The sequence below is a fragment of the Phoxinus phoxinus genome (genome assembly GCF_949152265.1).
Source record: "Phoxinus phoxinus genome assembly, chromosome: 13".
Classification (NCBI taxonomy): domain Eukaryota; kingdom Metazoa; phylum Chordata; class Actinopteri; order Cypriniformes; family Leuciscidae; genus Phoxinus; species Phoxinus phoxinus.
The window spans coordinates 6514014-6521676 of record NC_136888.1 but is presented as its reverse complement, the minus strand read 5'-3'; positions in this window follow the sequence as shown (position 1 = coordinate 6521676).

Genomic DNA, 7663 nt, shown 5'->3' with positions numbered 1-7663 from the left:
AGTGGTGAATCCCCATTTGACACAGATCTGCTTTGAATAAAATCAGATTTGCTTCCCCCTAAAATTAGTCTCTTAAATTACACAGTCCAAGGAACACTGTATGAGTGCACGAGTCTTGAAGGCTGTCCTGCTCCCCAGATTGTAATGAGAAACTGCTTGCAGACTATACTTGGTCATAAAAGCAAACACCTGCAATGTTGACACCAGGGACATCCATCTTCCTTTATCCCCACCATCAACACTCACGAGGAGGGGTATTTGCTTGACCTCTTTATTATTTCCATGTGATGAAAGTGGAGCCCACTGTCAGCAAGAAGAGAGGAAGGTGCAGATAGAGGGAGAAGTACAAATGCATGTTGAAAGCTAATCATCCAAAAATATTTGTATTTGCAATGAATTTCTTTCCAAATCACTCGGTAACACTTTACTTGGAGTCTTTATATATGATGCATTAAAACAATTGTGCGTTAATTACGCCGGTTACACTTTATTTCGATATTCCATTTTATACTACTAACTATAAGTAACTTTGCAACTCCCATGGAGGATTAGTATACTGTTAGGTTAGGGTTAGTAAGTTGACATGTACTTGCAAAGTTTCTTATAGTCAGAATGTCTGTTGGGGAGCATTAAAATAAAGTGTTAGCAGATATTAAGCAGACAGTCTACTAATACTCTGCTAGTTGACAATTTACAAAGTTACTTACAGTTAGTAGAATGTTTAAAGTGGACTTTTGAAATAAAGTGTCAGTTATCTTGTAATGCATGTACCCTCTGTTTACAATTTGATGAGATGCAATGCATTGCGACGTACATTATGAATACCTATTAGTGCATTATACAATATTGGTAAATATAAAGGCTTCACTTAAAGCGTTACCGGTCACTCTAAACATTCAATGGGATTCAACAGATGAGATTTTATGTATAATCAGAGAGAGAGATGTTGCATATAAAAATGTCCAATCAAATAAGACACCCTTTCAGCACTATGACTATAGAGAATTATATCTTCTAAATACACAAAAAGTATGGCATACCCCCAATAATAGTGTGTTTCTCTTAATAATCTCAACCCATTTGCACAGAAGAGTAAAATACTGCTGTGGGTGTGTGTGGACCCACTATGGACTAGTCACCTGTTGACACCGTAGACTAACTAACAGGGCTCGCTCAACTGTGTTTATTTGCTTTGCATTTCAGGGGTGACAAAAAGGTGCAAAGAAAGGCAGGCTTAGAATTCACTCAGAGGATCCCATACTTTTCTTCAGGAAATTGCTCTTCAAGACCAAAGCAGATACCCGAGCCACAGACCACGAGATGAGGCTAAAAGCACTTCTTCAAATCTTCTAACACAAACCTTTTGTTCTCTCCTACAAAAGAATGAGGAGACTCTGGGAGTCGTAGATAAAGAGTGAGTGGAGTGGCAGCTAAACACTTGTGCCCCCGTTTCCCACAAAGTTGAAGGTTTGAGGTGAATTCTTCCGGCCATGTATTATGGCTCAGATACCTCAATCGCAACATTTATTTGTCGATTTGTATTATATATAGTTAACTTTATGTTGTTAGAAGATCATTTTTGCTTACTTATATTCCCAGTGTAAATTATATTCAACAGACCCTCACTCTATCAAAACTACTCATCCAAGGAAGCAGATCAGCCTTCTCAGGTGATGCAATGTGTCATGTAATTACATTTAAGAAAACTTTATCAACCCGACAAACATCTAAGGTCCTCCTAAGTCCAGAAAGGTTGGGCAGAAAGGATGTTCTGGGCTCTGTTTGCATAGCGTGATCAGTTGATTGTTAGTACAAAGGCATGGTTTGGCCTCTGCATTGATGCGACTCTGCTCAAATAAAGGTATTTACTCTTGGATCATGTTGCATTCCCCATTACTGCCAAGAACCAACTAAAACTCAACAAATATAGCCTACTTTGAAGATGCTTATAATGACACCATTAATGCTCTACTGGAAAGCTTGCTTAGTGAACTGTGGATCAGCTGAACGTAACACACACAATTAAATGTAAAATTTTGAATTAGAAAGACTGAAATCGTGTTTTATTGTAAAACCTTCTCAAATAAACTTTAAAAATCATTTTTAAAATGTTTGATAAGTTATAATGTTCCATGTAGTTCAGAATTAACTGGAAAAAAGAAAAGAAAAAGAAGTTTGTCAGGTAACCAAAAAACTTTACTGGTTGTTGACTTCAAAAATTATGTTTCATATTTTCAAAAAAATGAATAGTTTGGATTTAAATAGGAAAATGCTATAGAGTCTATGATTGGATCATTATTGCAGTGCATATTGTGTTTCTATCATGTTATATGTTTGGAAACAGTTATTTTGACGGAGTGTGTAGCTTTTCATTTCTTAAACAACCATGTAGGAAGACACATAATGGCCATATTCCAGGACGACAATGTCAAGATTCATCAGGCTCAAACTGTAAAATAAAGGTTGGGAAGAGCATGAAGAAAAATCTTCATACCGGATATGGCACCTCTGACTCCAGACCTTAAATTCATTGAAAGTCTTTGGGATGTACTGGAGGAGACTTTACAGAGTGCTCAAATCTTGCATTGTCAATACAAGATCTTGAACAAACATTGCTGCACCTCTTAAAGGAAATAACATCATTTATTTCCATCAAGAGGTGCATGCATTTTTGGTCGGCAATGTAGTTATATCAACCTAATAAAAATATTCAGTATCTCTAAAGCTTCCGAATATTTTGATTGATTGATTGATTGATTGATTGATTGATTGATTGATTGATTGATTGATTGATTGATTGATTGATTGATTGATTGATCGATTGATCGATTGATTGATTGACTGGTTGACTGGTTGACTGGTTGAATTGATTGATTGATTGATTGATTGATTGATTGATTGATTGATTGATTGATTGATTGATTGATTGATTGATTGATTGATTGATTGATTGATTGATTGATTGATCTGCCTGTGTTAGATATATAAAATATTGGATGACCTGTAATTTTCTTCTTCCACCTCAGAAACATTGCAAAGCTACGGAAGATGTTATCTGTTTCTGATGCAGAAAATAATAATAATAATACATTTTATTAAAAAAAAGGCGCCTTTCTGACACTCAAGGTCACCGTACAGGCATACATAAAAGTTACAATAAACAAATAATAAAATTATACCAAAAAAAATTGATTAAAATCAATTTAAAATCAAGTAGAATTACAGATGAGTGGGTGCTAAAACGAATAGGCTTGTTTAAACAGAAATGTTTTGAGTCCAGTTTTGAAATGAGGGAAAGAATCTATGTTTTTGAGGACCAGGATGGCAGCAGTGTGGGGGGTGAGGGAAGGGCAAAGACGATTAATATTACGTAAGTGGAAGTAGGCTGACCGAGTGATGTTATTGATGTGTGGTTGAAATGATAGTGTGCTGTCAAGGATGACACCCAGACTCTTAACCTGAGGGGAAGGTGTGACGGAGGAATTATCAATTTTGATGGAGAAACTGTTAGTTTTGGCTAATGTGGATTTGGTACCAATGAGGAGAACCTCGGTTTTATCACTATTAAGTTTAATGAAGTTGAGGGTAAGCCAGGATTTTATTTCTGCAATGCAATCAGTGAGGGTAGTGAGTGGAAGAGTGGACGTGGGCTTTGTGGTGAGGTAGAGCTGGATGTCATCCGCGTAGCAGTGAAAATTAACATTGAATTTACGGAGAATATTTCCAAGGGGAAGAAGGTAGATAATAAAAAGAAGGGGCCCCAGGACAGAGCCCTGGGGCACACCTGTAGTGACGGGGAGAGGAAGTGGATTTGAATGACTTAAGCTGAATGAACTGAGTGCAGCCAGAGAGGTAGGATGTGAGCCAGTTTAGTGAAGTGTGGGTAATACCAATGGATGACAATCTTTTGAGGAGGGTGGTATGACAAATGGTGTCAAAGGCCGCACTCAGGTCAAGGAGGATGAGGATGGTGAGTAGTCCAGAGTCAGCTGCCATGAGAAGGTCATTGGTGATTTTTATTAGTGCTGTTTCTGTGCTGTGGAGTGGGCCGAAACTAGACTGGAACTGTTCATAGAGATTGTTGTGAGAAAGGTGTGAATGTATTTGAGTGGCAACTACTTTTTCAAGAATTTTGGAAATGTAGGGTAAGTTGGATATAGGACGGAAGTTGTTGAAAATGGAAGGGTCAGCACCAGGCTTTTTCAGGATAGGTGTAATGACAGCAGTTTTTAAGGATGTGGGGACAGTTCCAGTGGTAAGAGATGAGTGAATGATGGCAGAGATGATAGGAAGCAGAGAAGGGAGGCAGGATTTGACAAGATGTGTAGGTAGAGGGTCTAGTTGACATGTGGACGATTTGGATTTCTGGATGAGTTCGGTGAGTTCTGAGAGAGAGGGCAGGTGAAAAGAAGAGAGTGTGTGTATGGGTGGATAGGGGTCAGAAAAGCTGTGGAGATGGTGTGGAGTGTAGTCAAGGTGTTGGTGAATATTGTAAATTTTAGCATTAAAGAATGACATGATGGAATTACAGAAGTATGTTGTATACAAATGAGGAGGCAAAGAATCCTGTGGTTGGGTGTTTTTGTTTAAAATATTGAAAAGTGACTTTGAGTTTCCATGATTAGCAGTAATTAAACTGGAATAGTACTGAGTTTTAGTGGTGGCTATGGAATCCTTATAATGCAAAATGTGGTTATTGTATAGTTCTTTATGTATGGTGAGACCAGATTTCCTATACAGTCTTTCCAGTTGTCGTCCTTCTGCTTTCATAAGGCGAAGATCAGCGGTGAACCAGGGGGCGGAAACAGTGAATGAAACAGGACGAGTTTTCAACGGAGCGAGGGAATTGAGAATGTTTAAAAGTCCAGTATTGTAATGAGAAACAAAATCATCAGGGGTGAAGAGATTGTGGATGTTTGGGATTGGAGACGAGTCAATAGTTGTAGTTAGAGTAGCTGGGTTAATGTTTTTTATATTGCGAAAAGTGATATGACGTGATGTCTTGGTGGTTGAGAGGGTAAGTTCAGCTGTAAATGTGATGAGAAAATGATCCGTTATGGGAAGATCATCAACTGTAATGTTGATGGGAGTGACTCCAGAGCAACAAATCAGGTCTAAAGTGTGGCCTTTGGAGTGTGTAGGACAAGTTATATGCTGAAGGAAACCAAAACTGTCCAGGCAGGAGGTGAAGTCTTTGGTGAGAGGCAAATTGGGTTTGTCCATATGGATATTGAAATCGCCCATCAGTATTATATTTGATGATAAAGTGGATAAATAAGTAAGAAAAACAGCAAAGTCGTCTACAAAGTTACAGTTAGGTTTAGGTGGGCGGTAAACAGTGGCGATAATGGTTGGAATTTGACCAGAAAGTACACAGACCATATATGCTCAAACGAGCTAGAGACAGGTGTGGATACTGGTGAGACTTTCCACTTCTCGCGGTAAAACATCGCGAGACCACCTCCCCGACCGGTACCACGGGGTTGCGATTTGTAAACAAATCCGGATGGTGCAGTTTCATTGAGCAGTGGAAAGTCATTAGGTTGTTGCCAGGTCTCAGTTAAACAAATAAAATCTTACTCACGGTCAGTGATAAGGTCCCGGATGATATGTCCCTTATTTGACAGAGAGCGAACATTAAGAAGAGCGCACTTGTGTGGAGTTTTGTCAGAGCTGAAAATGTTAGCCGACCGACTTAGGCGGGCTAACACGTTGTGGTTGACAGCGCGGCTGACATAGCGCGGCTGACAGCGCGGTGGACGTCGAGAGCTGGACCAGATGGTCTTTATGGCTGTAGAGCTGTTAGAATTAAGATTCCGACGGGAACCTCTGTGGTTGTATCTCCGCCGAGGATGGTAGATGATATCCGGGTGGAAATGGAGTACAGCTGGCGGGGTGCCAAGCGAGTGACGTCGGAGCTGAATCAGGTCAGTAACTGTGTACTGGTATAAACCCATCACTGGCAGGTGAACGGATAACAAGAGGAGCCAGACACAAACGAACCATAAAAACAGTTGTAGCAGCATCTTAGGTTCAAAATCCGTACAAAATTGGATAATAGTTCAAAGTTTTCCGAAACGAGCAGCGGCAGTAGGGAGTCTTGCCAGCGTTCGCTCGAGCGGAAGTTGTGACTAACACTTCCTGTACTACAAGCTTCCCACAGGCCGTCAGATCAAAAGAAAATACCAAAGACAAACCAAAGAAGGCAAATACAATAAAAGATAATATAAATGTATTGTGATTCTCAAAAGTAAATAACAATAAATCAGTTATAATTCGTTAGAAGGACCCATGGCCCAAACGAAAATGATATAACAATAAAGTATAATTCATTAACAAAAGAAAAGAATGAATAAAAAATTAAATCAATAGAGTGGTATTCTCGTCAGAGAGATCCAATGCCCAAAATAACAAACAAAAACCCAATCTAACGAAATTAAACAGCAACGTAATTAACCTAACACAAAGAAAAGAAAACGGACTACAATAAAGCTTACCTAACTACGCTCATCAAACACATAGAATAAATAAGCTCCAAACAAAAGAGCAGGTCTCTCCTACATTACCACATTCTAAATAAAACACACAACCGAAAGAAACATGAAAATAATATTTTGATCTGGCGACTGGCAGGAAGTCTGAGCCATTGCGACTGACCCGAAGCCGCAACAGTTCCCTCTGTCAAACGGAAGAGGAGTTTTTAAAAGGACCGCCAGCTGATCATCCAATTACAGCTGGCAGGCTGTTATTAACATAAAGACAAATACACATAACACGTAACAACCAGATTACTGTAATCTGATACTGGTTGTCTTCAATTAACAAGCTAGAGCTAGCTAGCTTGCTAGAGTTCTTACCAGGCCAAGAAAATATGATCACATAACACCAATTTTATCGTCTCTTCACTGGTTACCTATTAAGTTAAGTCAAATTAAGTATTGCTACTGACCTATGAGGCCCTAAATGATTTAGCTCCTGTGCATTTAAATGATCTTCCATCGCCGCCTTACAATCCATCACGCTCTTTAATGTCAAAACTCAGGGCTTCTGATAGAGGAAAGAATATCTCTGTCCACTAAAGGAGGGAGGGCATTTTCACATTGGGCTCCTAAACTCTGGAATAGCCTTCATGATAATGTTCGAGGCTTAGACTCGGAAATCTAGATTAAAGATGCATCTCTTTTGCCTGGCATTTATATAATGCATCTCCTAATGCTGGGTACACACTAAAATATTTGTATAATCTTTAAGAATGTGAGAGACCACAAACATCCTAGATTTAACCGTTTTACTCCTATAGTGTGTGGTGTGCCATGGCGTGACAGACAGCACACACACAAACAGATTTTCAACCAAGAGTCATCTTGTTAAAAAAAAAAAAAAAAAAAAAACTATAGTATTTCTTTGGTTTTACAAATCTGCAATACGCAAAACCATGCTTAATTTTCGGTCTCTCTCTCTCTCTGTCACACACATACACATGTGTACTGGTACACCTGTCCTTATGTGGACATCCCATATTAGGTGTAATGGTTTTTAAACTGAGCTAATTACATTGTCTAGCTCCTTTCCCTAACCTACCCAACACAGAACACTTTCTGCATTTTTACATTTGAATAAATATGAGTCATCATATAGGTCAAACCAGACATTTTATTAATAC